Genomic DNA, 15,923 nt, shown 5'->3' with positions numbered 1-15,923 from the left:
CTGGAGTCCATTTTAATGGTTTCCTAAAACATGTCTAATTAATTGAATTAATAAAATACAGCATTATTAATTTGTTTAGAATAATAGGGCCCTATGAATTATTATTATTTATTTTATTATTTCAGAACAATCTTTTATTGTATTTTAATTTTTCTGGTAATCAGTTGAAGGCATAAAACTTTAATTTATTTTCAATCAAATGAAATTAAAAAAAAAAAAACTTTAGTTTTTTGGCAAGCAGAGTGCTGCACAACAGGTTTACTGTTAAAAATGAACATGGATGAAAAATTGTGATTATTCCTTCAAAAATAGTCTTAATAATTATTGTATTATTATTATTATTATTATTTGTAGTAGTAGTACTACATTAACACACATACATTCTACCATACAATAGTACTACTCTAGTAATAGGCGCTATATTTCTGTCACAAGTTAACCCAAACTTTTAGTTTGACAGGTTGTCGTGAAGATCTTGAAGTTTCTGTGTGTATATCAGAGTTGGGCAAGTTACTTCCAAAGAGTAATACATTATATATTACTAGTTACTGTCATAAGAAAATAAATTTGTTACATTACAATATAACTGTCTCTGAATTGTAATGCATTGCATTACTTATTTTACTATTTATATGGTGCTTAAAATGCTAAAGTGTAGTTTATTGCTGCTCATTATACATCCAGTAGAGGGCGATGTGATAATCATAAGCATACATAAGCACCTTGTTATATCGCGGGAATAACTCGTTTACAAGAGCAAATTAAGTTTACATCGACTATTGAGTTATGGATTCCAAACTTACTTTTGCATTCACGCACAACCCATCATCCAAAAGAGTGAGATTAATAGAGAAAAGTTAGGGTGACTTTTTTACAGCCGCCCCCAGATTTCCATAAGGAAATATGTACATATACAAAAAGGCTTCAATTCTACTGTGGGGATTAACAATTACTTTAATCAGGAATGGCAGGTAATTGTATAAGGGGTGCTACTGGTCGGGTGTAAGTTTTTTCTCCCACCTGAACCTTGGCTGTCCTCACTCTCGTGTCGGCTCCGGGGAATACTTCTGACACCCTTCACACAGGCCAGAGAGCTCTGGGTAGCTGAGGATCAATGATCAGCACCGCTGTGCCAACCTGGATGTCTGGAGTATCAGTTTGCCATTTTTGAAGAATGCCATTTTTGTAGAATTTGAGATAATGTCACCAGAATTGGTCTGCGAGGATCTGGCTGTGACGCCATCGACGTCGGCTGACCAGCTCGGATTGGGGGTATACTGTCAGGGGGAGTGAAGCATCTGGCCGCCCCATTAGGAGACAATTTGGAGTAATGGGTTCAGGATCATCAACATCAGATGACGTATATCCCAGTGGTTTGGAGTTCAAGGTTCCTTCAATCTCCACCAGCACAGTTTGAAGGACCTCATAAGTCACTGATTGAGTCCCTAGAGTAACCATCAGTGCATTTTTCAAAGAGCGAATTTCTCGCTCCCAGCAGCCTCCAAAGTGTGGTGAGTTGGGAGGGTTGAAATGGAATTCAATCTGCTGTTTAGCCAATTGTCTCTGCAGATCTGGGGCGAGAGCTGTAAAAGCTTCCTTTAGCTCCCTTTCACCTCCTCTGAAATTTGTGCCTTGATCTGACAAGAGCTCATGAGGTTTTCCTCGCCTAGCCATGAACCGTCTGAGGGCCATGAGGAAGGAGTCAGCTTCCAGACTATGGAGAATGTCAATGTGTGCTGCTCTGGTGGTGAGGCATTTGAATATTATTCCCCATTTTTTCAGTGGAGTAAAAGGCTGGCTTGAAAAGGCGTAGTCTTGCCGGGGGGAGGTCTGCCATTTTAGGCACCTTTGGGTTTTTTCTCCATTTTTGGCACTGCACACACTCTCGTTGCAGACGCTTAATGGCTTCTCTTCCACTAAGGACCCAGTATTTATGACGGAGTTCGGCAAATAGCCTCTCAGGACCGGGATGACAGAGTTTAGAATCATAACTTTGGATAATCAGTTTAGTGATGGGGTGCCTTGGATCCAGTATGATAGGGTGCATGTTGTCAGGTTCTAGGTAGGGACTATGTCGTAAGCGTCCACCGACTCTGAGTAATTTTGTTTCCTCGTCGAGTTCGGGGGCCAGTGCTCTCAGTTGACTATTGCGGGAAAGCGGCGTACAGGCCCTCAGTTGTTCCAAGTCTGACGGGAAGCATTCCTGCTGTGCTTGCTGCAAAACACTAATCTCTGCACTTCTGTAGTCACTGGCTGTGGGCTTACCATCGGCCACCCCTTGAAGAGCCATGGACTCGATTAGCTCCTTCAGAGTCTTAAACTGACAGAAATCAGAGGATGTGAAGCAGACCAGAGTACTGGAACCAGTCTTACGAAGTTCGTTAATATCTACTTCCTCTGGACTGGGGCATTCAGGCCACAAATCGAGTGGATCTTTCAGGAAGAGTGGACCTTGGCACCAGCGGCTTCCAGGGCAGAGATCACAGAGACTCCTTCCCCGAGTAATGTCATCGGCTGGATTACTTGTGGAGGGTACATATCGCCAGCTGTGTTGCTCTGTGAGATCTGATTCTGGGAATGAGACTGAAATGAAGAGACAGTGCTGTTCAGTCATGTCCTTCTGCAAGTGTTGGACTGGGCCCTGTAATGTCCACCCAAGACGTGTCTTTATAGCTACTGGTCCCCTTGGAGGGCCTAGCCTTACTGGTTCCACTGGAGTGATCAGATGGGGGTTATCTGATCCATTGAGCAGCACGGGACAGACTTCTTCAAGACTGTGAAGCAGAAGCCCTTTAAGGTGCTGATATCTCTCTCTCAAAGTCTTCACTGTGTTATGGTCCAGGCCTTGGTATTTATTATTTATTCTTGTTAGTGTTGTGTGTATTCTTTCTTTGTATTAATTTGGGTCTTATTCTTTCCCCGAGGGCAAGCTCCGCCCCTGTGCACCTGCGCCTCATTCGTTTAAGACGCGCTGGGCTGGATATAAGAGGAGAGTGTAGACATGGGTGTGTGCTGTTGAGTGTCGAACTTGTGCTGCCTCCATCATAACTCCAGTCGCCAGGTCACCACCGCCGCTGTCTTTAGCTCTATGTGAGCGTGGTGCACACTTGAGAAATTCCAACGACTACAACTCCAGACGCCAGGCCATCACCGCCACTGTCTTTGGCTTTATGTGAGCGTGGTGCACACTTGGGAATCCCCAATGATTATAACACCTGTTGTGTAGCCGCCACTGCCACTGTCTTTAGCTCTACGTGAGCGTGCTGCACACTTGAGAGAGGGCTCGTGTGGTAAGCTGACGCGGACGGCCAGTTGTGCCCGACGAGTTCTGTGTGCGTCCTGATGGCCCGCTGATGTTATGAAGCTGTTTTGTTTGTTTTATTTTTGTCTTATTTTGTTGATCTGTGCGTTTGTTTATTTCATGTTCATTGTATCAGAGAGCTGTTTTTATACCACCTGAACAGTTGCCTGTGATACACGAGTGCTGCGGCATTAACCCTCTGGAGTCTGAGGCTGATTTGGGGCCTGGAGAAGTTTTGACATGCCCTGACATTTGTGCTTTTTTCAGTTGTTCATAAACATATAAATGACAAAAGTGTCATTACACTGTATTCAGCACAAACTAGGCTACCATAATATGTGAGGAACATGTGTGTACATGTTTGTGTTTTTGAAGGAATAATGTTTATGCGTGGTTACTGAAAAAACAAAAAACTTAAGTCACTGATATAAGGCCAATAAAAGTATATTAAATCTGTGTTCACAAGACTTTTGGGTATTGAAGGTTGTAGACTAGAGTTTTTGCTTCAAAATTATGTAAAAATTATGCTGACTACTCTTTCATTTATAACAATATACTGATTTAGTTTTTGTAAGACACTTTTTGCCAAGAAACACGGTATGCGAGGAGGCGTGAATCTCCATGAATAATGGCTCATTCTCACCTGTGAAGACAAAAGAATTGAATAGTAATGACCTGAAAAGACTTGCATATTAATGAGGCATTTCAGTCAGGTAGGCTGTGAAAAAAAACTTCTGTGATGTCTCAACCTCATCATGGTATATGAAACATACAGAAAAATGTTATTACAATATAAAATAATGGTTTTATATTATACTTTAAAATATAATGTATTTCTGTGATGCAAAGAGTCTGAATATAGGCTTTTAGTTTAAAAGCATGCACATTTGGAGAAATATAGGATTCTCATATGTTTATGTCAATTTTCTATACAGAGGAGTTATTTTTTTATTTAATATTCATTGTTATCTCTATGAGCGCTGGTGTTTGCAATTCATACTGCAGCTGGAGGGCGCTCTCTGTGCATTTTAGTCCACAAATTCACCTAAGAAGAAGACGATATTCCATGAATGGTGTTTACCAATTCATACTACAGCCGGAGGGCGCTAAAGAAACAAAAACTCACTTAAAACTTATCAATAGAAGAAAACAAACAGGAATTTACTGCATGTCTTCCAGAGATCGCTAACCATGGCTTTTTCATCCAGATAAACAATTTTCAAGGCAATAAATACACGATTGAGATGATGAATGCATGTGTTGTCTCTGAATTTGCCTGTGAATAGCGCTGGCTCCGTGGGCGTGGCCGCATTAGTGGGTAATGAGCTGAATCACGGACTTCTGACATGGCTCTCTTTTCATACAGATTACATAAACACAGAATGTTTGTTTTCGATTTGACTTGCACGATTTAAAACCTGACATTTCAACGTTTTGTTAGACATAAGTATGAATTTTTTGTGATTAGTATTCACTAAGTTACACTTCATTTTCTGAGAACTATCAGATTGGACTTCGTTCAGAGGGAGATGAGAGATCACGCATCATGTTAGTTTTCTTTATTTTACAAAAAGCACAACATTTTGTTTTTACTCTGAGTGTATACAAATAAAAGGAAATATTCTATAGTTTCAATTGATGCATTACTTATGTCTCTATGACAACAAATGACAGAGTATTTTAAGTCTGTTTTGCTGCAATGTGAAAAAAAACCTGCAAAACGCGCCGGCGCGTTTTTAGACCTCAGAGTGTTAATAAACGGATAAATTGTCTCTCTTTGTCTCGCGTGTCCTTTTATGTTGCTTACCCCCTTCCCTAGCGAGCTCTTTGAAGGTGGGGTTCATAACAACTGGGTGTGAGTGTTCTGCTAAGCTTAGCTGTTGAGCAGTGAAGGAACCTTTGATGTGATATCGTTTAGTGGGCTGAGCGATTGGGGAGATGGTGAATGAGACTGCTGCTCCTCTGAGAATTTGTAACTCCTGTCTGATTGTTTGAAGCGGGAGGTCTTCAGGCTGACCTTTGAGGCCCAACTGCTGAGCTGCACTGTGGAGGAGAATAGTTCTCTCAGATCCATCATCCTGGATAGCGTATGCATCAATTCTCCTCTTTCCATTTCTGAGAATCACCTTGCTGATTTTAAGTAGAACCTTTCAGCTGGTAGGCGGCTTATGAATCAGGAGAATCTCATTCATGGTGTTGAGCAGACAAGTGTTGGTATCAGCAGTTTCATCTTGAACAGGCTTTGGGTTCTCTGGCTTCCCAGCACTGATGTCATGCAGAGTCATGAGGTGTCGGCTGCTGCACTGTCTGCAATGCATTTTTAGGTTAAACTCTGCTGACCTATGAGTTCTACCACAACGCCAACATCTGTTGTTGTCTTGGACCCAGCTTTGTTTTTGGTCTTTAGTAAGCTGCTTGAAGTTGGTACAGTTGTTGAGGGAGTGCTTACTGTTGTCACAGTAGGGGCAGTAGGGTCTCAGAGAAGACTTAGATGGTGTAGCAGATGGTGTTGACTCAGAAATCGCCTTCTCGGTGCCCAGAAAGACTGCGGTGCTTTTAGTGGCTGGCTTTGAGTCTTTGATAGTCTCTCTTGTTCTTGTCAATGGCCCACGGCGCTGACTGCTTGCAAACCTGGTAGTGTCCTCTTGCATTTGGATCTCAAACTCTAGCCATTCTGCAAAATCCATAAGTGTAGGGATTGGCACACAATGTGGATGTGCAAACCTTCGAAACCCTGATCTCAGGTCGTGTGGAAGCTTACCAAGCAGCCGAGACACATGAGACCCGCACTGTAACTCGAAAGTGCCCTTCCAGCATGCCAACCAGTGAACGGACTTTGAGAGTGAACAGTCTAAAGGCCTTCTGGTCTCCGCTTGCAATGTTTGGCCCATCCATTAACTCTGCAATCCGTTGTAGAGCTAGCTGATTTGGCTGGCCATACTGCTGGTCTAAGGCAGCCATTGTCCTTGTGTAAGGGTGTTAAGAATGGCAGTATGAGTCAGCAATTAGCAAAGCCTCCTCTAATTTCAGATGGTCCATCAGTATCTGAAATTTGAAACTTTCTGTCGCATTAGCTGGGAGGATATTTTCCAGAGCAATTTTCAGTCGTGAGAACTCTCTTAGCAAAGTCAAAATGTTTCAGCGACTTAAATTGTCACCGAACAAAGACAATAAAGTGTGGATATAATGGTTTAATAAACATCTATTGGAAAGCTACAACTAAATTAAGCAAAGATTATATTCAGAATAAAGTAAAGAAAGTGAGAGAAGAGAAAAGAATGGCAAACTTGCAGTCAGTTAACCACAATCTATGAGAAACATCAAAGAATCAGAATCAACTTAAAGGGGCACAACTTTGAAACACATCTAAAATACTTGCATTGGTTTTTAGATGCTGAAACAAGTCCAGATGCAATAGAGTTCAGAGATTCTTGATGATTTTGCTATGAGTGCCCTGAAGCATTCGTTGGGCTTTTCTGGATGCTCCACATTGAACCCAATGAAGTTAACTTGAAGATAAAGTAGAATAGAAAGGAGCTGAGGAGTTGGGCTACGTTTACGCTGTTGCCGCAAGTTGTTTTTCATGTCTGCGGGTTGAATCGACCAAAAATAACGTGTTATTTAGCCCCTGAAATGTGAATTTTATCAGTGGAGCCCTGGCAAAAACACTGATTTTACTCATTGAAACAAGATTTTTACCGTGGTACATAACCCCCGGTGGACAAGTTCACACCCCAGTCGGTGGACAAGTTCACACCCCATTGGCTCATCAAGCATCAAGTTATGCTTTGTCAGAAATGCTGGCCATTAGTTAAAAAAGACATGGACATTGGCTCTTTAGCACCCCCTTTTGACTGTCCTGCAGAGCTTAATTCCGTCTCAAATCAAACAAACCTGCCTGTATGTTTTAAGCAACCAAGGAGACTTAGGTTAGATGTGTTGAGGTATGTTTGATTACGGATTGATCTATACCAGGGGTGTTCAAACTCAGTCCTGGAGGGCCACTGTTCTGCAGAGTTTAGCTGCAACTTGCCTCAACACACCTACCTGGAAGTTTCTAGTATACATAGTAAGACCTTGATTAGCTGGTTCAGGTGTGTTTGATTGGGGTTAGAGCTGAACTTTGGACAATGGCCCTCTAGGAGCAGGATTGGACATTATGATCTAGACTCTGCAGGGCAGTGGCGCTCCAGGACCAGAGTTGCCCATTCCTGACCTGAAGTCACCAAACTTGGTACATATATTGTTCTCCTCATGCAGGATAACTTTCAAAAGCTCACGGATGTGGCTATTGTGGTTCAGGGTCAAATCGCCTCCAGTTGGCCTCCCTTAATTACCCACTTAAGTGCATCTGCCAACAGTGTGATGATGGCGCTGTAGTAATTGAACCTATTATCACTGTTTACACCTGATGCTTTACATGTCAAGATGTTTTAAAGGTTAACTCCCTGAGGTCTGAAAACGCGCCAGCGCATTTTGCAGGTTTTTTTCACATTGCAGCAAAACAGACTTAAAATACTCCATCATTTTTTGTCATAGAGACATAAGTAAATATATCAATTTAAACTATAGAATATCTTCTTTTATTTGTATACACTCAGAGTAAAAACAAAATGTTGTGCTTTTTGCAAAATAAAGAAAACTAAAATGATGCATGATCTCTCTTCTCCCTCTGAACGAAGTCCAATCTGATAGTTCTCAGAAAATGAACTGTAACTTAGTGAATACTAATCACAAAAATTGCGTCTATTCACACGCAAATTCAGAGGCAACACATGCATACATCGTCTCAATCGTGTATTTATTGTCTTGAAAAGTGTTTATCTGGATGAAAAAGCATGGTTAGCGACCTCTGAAAGACACGCAGTTAGTTCCTGTTTACTTTTCTTCTATAGATGAATATTAGATGAGTTTTTGTTTCTTTAGCGCCCTCCGGCTGCGAGTATGAATTGAAAACACCATTCATGGAATAGCCTCTTCTTCTTCAGAATAATTTGTGGACTAAAAATGCACAGAGAGCGCCCTCCGACTGCAAGTATGAATTGAAAACACCAGCGCTCATAGTGATGACAATGAATATTAAATAAATAAAATAAATAACTCCTCTGTATAGAAAATTGACATAAACATATGAGAATCCAATATTTCTCCAAATGTGCATGCTTTTAAACTAAAAGCCTATATTCAGACTCTGTGCATCACAGAAATACATTATATTTTAAAGTATAATATAAAACCATTATTTTATATTGTAATAATATTTTTCTGTATGTTTCATAAACACCATGATGAGCTTGAGACATCACAGAAGGTTTTTTCACAGCCTACCTGACTGAAAGACCTCATTATTATGCAGCTCATTAGAGGTCTTTTATGCGATTCTTTTGTCTTCTCAGGTGTAAATGAGCCATTATTCATGATCATTCACGCCTCCACGCATACTGTTTCTTGACAAAAAGTGTCTTACAAAACCTAAATCAATATATTGTTTTATATGAACAAGTAGGAAGGATAATTTTTACATAATTTTGAAGCAAAAACTCTACTCTACAACCACCAATACCCAGAAGTCTTGTAAACACAGATTTAATGTACTTTTTTTGGCCTTATTTCAGTGACTTAAGTTTTTTGTTTTTTCAATAACCACGCATAAACGTTATTCCTTCAAAAACACAAACATGTACATACATGTTCCTCACATATTATGGAAGCCTAGTTTGTGCTGAATACAGTGTAATGACACTTTTTCCATTAATATGTTTATGAACAACTGAAAAAAGCACAAATGTCAGAGCATGCCAAAACTTCTCCAGGCCCCAAATCAGCCTCAGACTCCAGAGGGTTGTATTTGTATTTGTATTTATTTAGATCTCCATTAGCTGTGAAAACACAGCTATTCTTCCTGGAGTCGATGCTTCAACACAATGCATTTACATGAATATTATGACAAAAGATAACAATAATACAAATTATAGATAACAGAAAATACATGACAACAACAAAACACATAAATACATACTTAGACCCATACACAAACACACGCACACACACACACACACACACACACACACACACACACACACACACACACACACACACACACACAGGACCTAGTTTATGTTAAAGTAGTAATAGAGAGATAATATCACTCATTGCGATCAATAGAAATTCCAATGATACAAAAATACTATAGAAAATCCAATTTTTTTCTACTTGGATGCTACTGGAATAAGAGAAGGTGCCTTTTCAGGAGGACTTTAAATTGATGTTTACTATTTACATTAATTATTTCACTTGGCAAGTTGTTCCAAGAATACATGGATCTATATTTTACAGTACTTTTTCCATGATTTGTTTTTACTTTAGGTAATTTGAATCTGCCCTCTATGGCATGTCTGGTTTCATAATTATGCTCCTTATAACTAAAACATAGCTCCTGATAAAGTACATTTGGTAATTTAGATACTACAATATTTCTTGTTAAACTAAGCAATGAGGCTTCAAATCTCTCCCTTACCTTTAACCAGGATAACATAGCATGCATCCAATTTACATTTGTTCTCTACAGACATCGAAGAGCACATCGAGCTGCCTTGTTTTGGACCATATGAAGCACTTTAATATGAGAAACAGCAGCACAGGACCAAATCTCAGAACAATAGTCCAACTGTGAGAGTACAAGTGTTTTTATGACATCTGCCACCATATGAAAAGGTAACAAATGGGAACACCGTTTAACCATCGCGAGACTTCTGCCCATCTTGCGTACTACAGTGCTAATGTGTTTGGACCAGGACAGCTTATCAATTTCTACTCCAAGAAGTTTAACCCCTTGTACCTGCTCAACATTTGTATCTTTCACAGTTAGACATAATTTGGGCTCATCCAACAGCATGCATCTGGTTCCAAACACAATACTTTTTGTCTTTCCAATATTTAGTGCTAACTTATTATTTATGACCCACTCATGTACCAATTTACATTCTTCCATTAGGACATTTTGAAGTTCACCAATTGTACTTTGTGATGAATAAATTGTTGAATCATCAGCATACATAGATATTTTTGCTTTTTGTAACACTAAAGGCAAGTCATTTGTATACATAGAAAACAGGAGCGGACCTAGACAGCTTCCTTGTGGTATACCACAGTAAACATCTCTTTCATCTGAAAAACTTCCATTAAAGAAAACAGTCTGTTTCCTATTTTCTAGGTAACTCTGAAGCCAAAGTAATGCTGCTTGATTGAAACCGTAACATTTCATTTTTCTTAATAAAAGATTATGGTCAATAAGATCAAAAGCTGAACTAAAATCTAATAACACTGCTCCTACCAACATCTTGTTATCTAATGCTGTAAGCCAGTCATTTGTCATTTGAGCCATCGCTGTAGTGGTTGAATGACCAACTCTGTAGGGATGCTGAAAGTCAGTATTTAAGTTGTTATCTGAAAAATAGTTCTGAATTTGTTCAAAAACTATCCTCTCCATAACTTTGGTAACAGACTGATTGGTCTACAGTTAGGACCACAAAAAGGTACAGCTGTGCTTTTTGGTAATGGTACAATCTTTGCTGTTTTCCAAGTTTGCGGATAGATACTCTACTGTAAACTCAAGTTCAAAATATGCGTAATCGGAACTGCAATTATGTTTGCCACCTGTTTCAGTAACTTTGAGTCAATATTACCTACACCCGACGGTTTTTCTTTACATTCTAATAATAATTTTTCTACTTGACTATCCGTTATTTCAGTAAATTCGAATTTACAAGTTTTTCCTACCATAATCTTATTTCTTATTAGCATTTCTGCTTTTGTATTATGAGTTTGTGTTTGACCCATTTCATCTCGAAACTTATCAATTTTCTCAAAGAAATAATTACTTAAATAATTTGCTATTTCCAGTGGCTTTGTAAGAAACCTATCCCCTGATTCAAGAAATGATGGAGCACTTTTAACATTTCTTCCCAGCATGTTATTTAAAATATTCCATAATTTCCTGCTATCATGTTTATCGTTTGATATCCAATTTCCATAATACAGCTTCCTTTTCTTTTTATTCAGTTTAGTCACATCATTTCTCAACTTTCGATACACTTGCCAATCTGATTCATAATTGGAGTTGTTTGCAACTTTTTTGGCCTCATCTCTTAGTGCCATACAGTCCTTTAATTCAGCATCTATCCAACCTGCTCTTGTTTTCCTTACAGTTCTCTTTATTAAAGGGGCATGTTTATTACTTACTTCTAAAAACAATGTATTAAAAACTTCTACTGCATCATCAGGATTGTCTCTCATTAGGACCTCATCCCAACAAATATTACTAACATCCTCTTTAAAATTATTTTCATTATAATGTTTGTATGACCTTTTTACTATTACTTTAGGTCCCTCTTTAGGAATTTTGGTTTTCCTAACCAGTGCTACTAGGTTGTGATCACTACAACCTACTGGGACAGATATAGATTTACTACAAACATCATCAAAGTTAGTAAAAATATGATCAATCAAGGTAGATGTTTTTGTGCCATCACTCCTAAGGCATATCCGAGTAGGTGAAGTCACAAGTTGTTTTAAACCACATGCTTCTGTAATAGAATGAAGCTTATTCCTCATAGGACATTGTAATGAGTTCCAATCTATATTAAAATCTCCCATAAGAAAGATTTCATTTCGACTGTCGCATACATTGTCAATCATATCACATATTATATCTAAGTAATCAGAATTTGCATTGGGTGGCCGGTAACAACAGCAAATCAGTACTGGTTTTAAATGTGGAATATGTACCTGAAGCCATAATACTTCAATATTAGGTAACATCAAATCTATTCTCATTTTAACTGGAATATGCTCTTGTATGTAGATTGCAACCCCGCCACCCCTTGCATTTCTGTCCTTCCTATATTGTATCCTTGTATATGTAATGAGGAATCTTCGAATGAGGAATCCAGATGGGTCTCTGTGGTTGCAAAAATATGTAAATTGCCTTCCAATAGAATATTTGCAATTTCTGTTAACTTATTCCTAAGACTACATATGTTTAAATGTCCCAATCAGAGTCCCTTTTTTGGTAGTTTAGCAAACGTTACCATCTTTGATTATTTTTAATAATATTGTCTGATTTATTATAAGAGTCCGCATGGAGCTACAATTTCTGCATTTACATTCATAATAACTAGGTCCAATCATGAAAAAACATGTACACCCATTCATACACATATTCGTACATACATAACACCTCCCATAATTTGTATCCTCATAGTCTGTGATTCCTAGCTCACCCTGATCACCCCCCACTCCTTTCCAACAAAGATTAACTGAGTGCATAAAACTTAAACCAAAAACACAAAACAAAAACTGCTTCCTAGCTCTCCTTACTCCCCTGGGTTAATGTCTTTTTTTCCACGCATCAATTCAATTCGCTAAACAGTACCTGGATGACGTCAAACGTAATCCACTACTCCATTCCGTTAATGCGGAAGTAAACAAAGACGGCATGTATCCGAAAGGTGTTCAACAAGAAAGTTACTGGGACTCCTTACTGGAGTTTTGTAATTCCATGGAGTCAATGAATTTTGCTGCCTCGTTTGGGTCTTGAAACAGGCGTTGGTCAGATCCGCGGGTCAACTTGATGATAGCAGGATAAAGCAGGAAGGCTTGAAAGCCCAATCTGCGAGCGCGGTCCATTATTGGGTAACATGGGCGCCTTCGCTGAGCAGTGACATCGCTGAGGTCCGTTGTAAAGCGGATTATTTGACCAGCTACTTCCACGTCTTTCTTCCTGGCACATCGCAAGATGCGGTCTCTGTCTTCTATCTTCCGTTGGGACTCTATATCCTTTGTGTGATCAGCGAGAATCTTATTGATTGAATCTAAACGACTTTCCAGGCGCTCATAGTGTTCCTCAGCTTGTTTGTCTGCTTTAGCGAAAAACTTTTCGCTAAACTTGAGGCAGTGTGGCCTCAAGTGACGCCACAGTCAGCTCACCCTCGGCGGCCTCGGCGTCTTCCAATTGTGCGTCTGCCATAATTTTTGTTGCTCTTGTTCGAGGCATAAGCACTGTCCCAAGCAAGATACACAATATACTTGACTATTCCTGGTTTAAGATCGTAAGCGTTTCAGCGTAAGGGAAGCGTTTCACATATCTTTAGTGCAAGAAGAGTTTCGCACATCAAATAGTTATGAAAGGTCATTGGGAAACATTCTGGCAAGACATTGCAGTGCTCCAAATGTAGAAAGAGGTGTTTCTGTCAACGTTTACTCATGTTGTTCCAAAGTACTAAGACTTTTGTTCATCTTTGGAGCATAAATGAAGATATTTTTGATGAATCTGAGAGCTTTCTGTCCCTCCATTGACTGCTACATAACTACCACTTTGATGCTTCAAAAAGAGTTTGTGATCCATATGAATTAAGTGGTTTAGTCAGAGACTTCATTGCTTTATATGATGAACCGCTTTTATTTAGTGCAGTCTATTTCAGCTTTTCCCTTCTGTTTTGTATAAAACACTGTTCGTCGTCATCCAGTTTGAAATGTTGACTACAAACACAATGGTTTTTCAGATTGTCTGTTGCATCGTTCTCTTTGTATTTACCATTCATAGCAGCCTTTAGCCATTGCTACAATGCTCTGGATCCTTTAAACTAAAAGGAACTCACTTTCACTAAACATTTACTCTTTCAATTCTTGCACCCGGGAACAATATGAGTCAACATCATTATGACTGAAAGTTTGCTAATAAGTGTTTCCTACTAAAGCAAGGTGGTATTTTTTGAAGCGTACTATACTGAGTGCTCCTGTATGTCAAAGCCGCTAAAGGTTTTATTCAACATCTATATTCCATTTCACAGGATACTTGATGTCAGATTCTTTGAACTCGCACACAAAACATTTTACTGATATGGGCATACTTAAATTAGGTTGCGCTTAACTTATTTGTTGTTATTTAAGAAGTGTTATTTTAGTTTTGATCCAACCTATAGATGGTGTGTGTGTAGTGCAAAAAGAACAAATATGCATTTCACTTAAAATAAAGATCCCATTGATTTATAACCAGTGCTAGGAGTTTGTCCTCTGCATTTAACCTATCCAAGTTAGTGCACACACATTAGGAGTAGCGAGGAGTGAACACAGTGCAAACCGTGGACTCACACAACCGGAACAGTGGGCAGCCATTTTGCTATGGCACCCGGGAGCATCAAGTTTAAGACTTTAGGGACGAGGACTTTATAAGCTCATTTGATCAAAATATTTTTGATAACATGTTGGCTGAACAGCCTTAACCATCCAACTTCTAACCGAGACAGTGGAGGGATCAGGTTACAGTTCGTACCTGTTTGAGATCTTTAACCGCCACCTGGAAGCTCACAGTAATGTTAAGTTTGAGGATTCAGCAGTTTACAGTAAAGCGGGGCATACGATCTTCTGACCATCAGAATTCGTACCATCACCAGTGAGTTTATCTAATTTGGACGCAGTGTTATACAACACGATTTTACAAACTGCTGAATTCTGAAACAATCTCATGTTCTGCGCTAAAAACATGGGAGTCAGAGGAAGAGAGAACTTGCCAAGGAATAAAAAAGAAAAGAAAAGGAATGGCCTGGCAAATAGTTTTGTTGAAGAGCAGAGAGCAGCATGGATGTCCCATTCTTCAAAAACAACTTGAGGTGAGTGTATATCTGTGTACATGCTTTACATACTCACTGATGTGGTCGTGGAAGATATGGGAAAGTATGAAACCATAGCGTGTCACGCAATTTGTAACATCGTTTTTATATGTAAATCAATTTAATTGCTGGGTAGTATAGGTATTTTTGTATACCCGCTGTATTTACCAAATGTTTGTGGAGATTGATATGAGGAATACATAAAATACATAATAAAACTGCTTCCAGGCCCTTTGCTATATGCTCACATCAGTACAATGTAAATGCTATACAAATGGACTAAAATAAAATACAATATGTGTAACTAAACTTACTCTACAGATGAATATGGCTTCAGGGTGATGTTACAGGTGACATGAGTTTTATGAGTTACTGTTCATGGTTGAGACTTTTATTACCAAAACAAACAAAATCATGAAGGAGGAGCTTTAGTGCCAAAGACAAGACTGTCAGTGACATTGAGGTTTCTGGTCACAGGTAAGTCTTAACATGTACAGATTGCTGTATAAATTAATTAGCTTTGCCCATATAAGAATAAATGCTCTTTACTCCTGTTTATTTATTGTAGGCGAGTCCTTTGGCTTTTGGATGGGAGCCACAACCATTGGTAGAACTACAGAAGAAAGATGAAAATCTCTACACCACACTATGAAGAAGGATTATTTAAAGGTTTGCAATAAGATGCAAAAAAGAATATAATGTCATGTTTACAGACAACAAATTCCTAAGAAGAGTAGAGGAAAATTTCAGAAGAATTTTGACATGAAGTGGCAATTTCCTGATTGCCTTGGTGCAATAGATGGAAAGCATATCTTTTTTCAGCTCCCATATTCTGCCACTATATAAGTCCAGGTTTTCTATCCTGTTGATGGCTGTAGTGGATGCCAACTACAAATTTATTTACACAAATATGGGCATTCAAGGCAGAGTTTCAGATACAGGTTTATTTTAGG

This window comes from Megalobrama amblycephala, unplaced genomic scaffold (genome assembly GCF_018812025.1).
Source record: "Megalobrama amblycephala isolate DHTTF-2021 unplaced genomic scaffold, ASM1881202v1 scaffold253, whole genome shotgun sequence".
NCBI classification, from domain to species: domain Eukaryota; kingdom Metazoa; phylum Chordata; class Actinopteri; order Cypriniformes; family Xenocyprididae; genus Megalobrama; species Megalobrama amblycephala.
Note: the sequence above shows the minus strand (reverse complement) of the source record.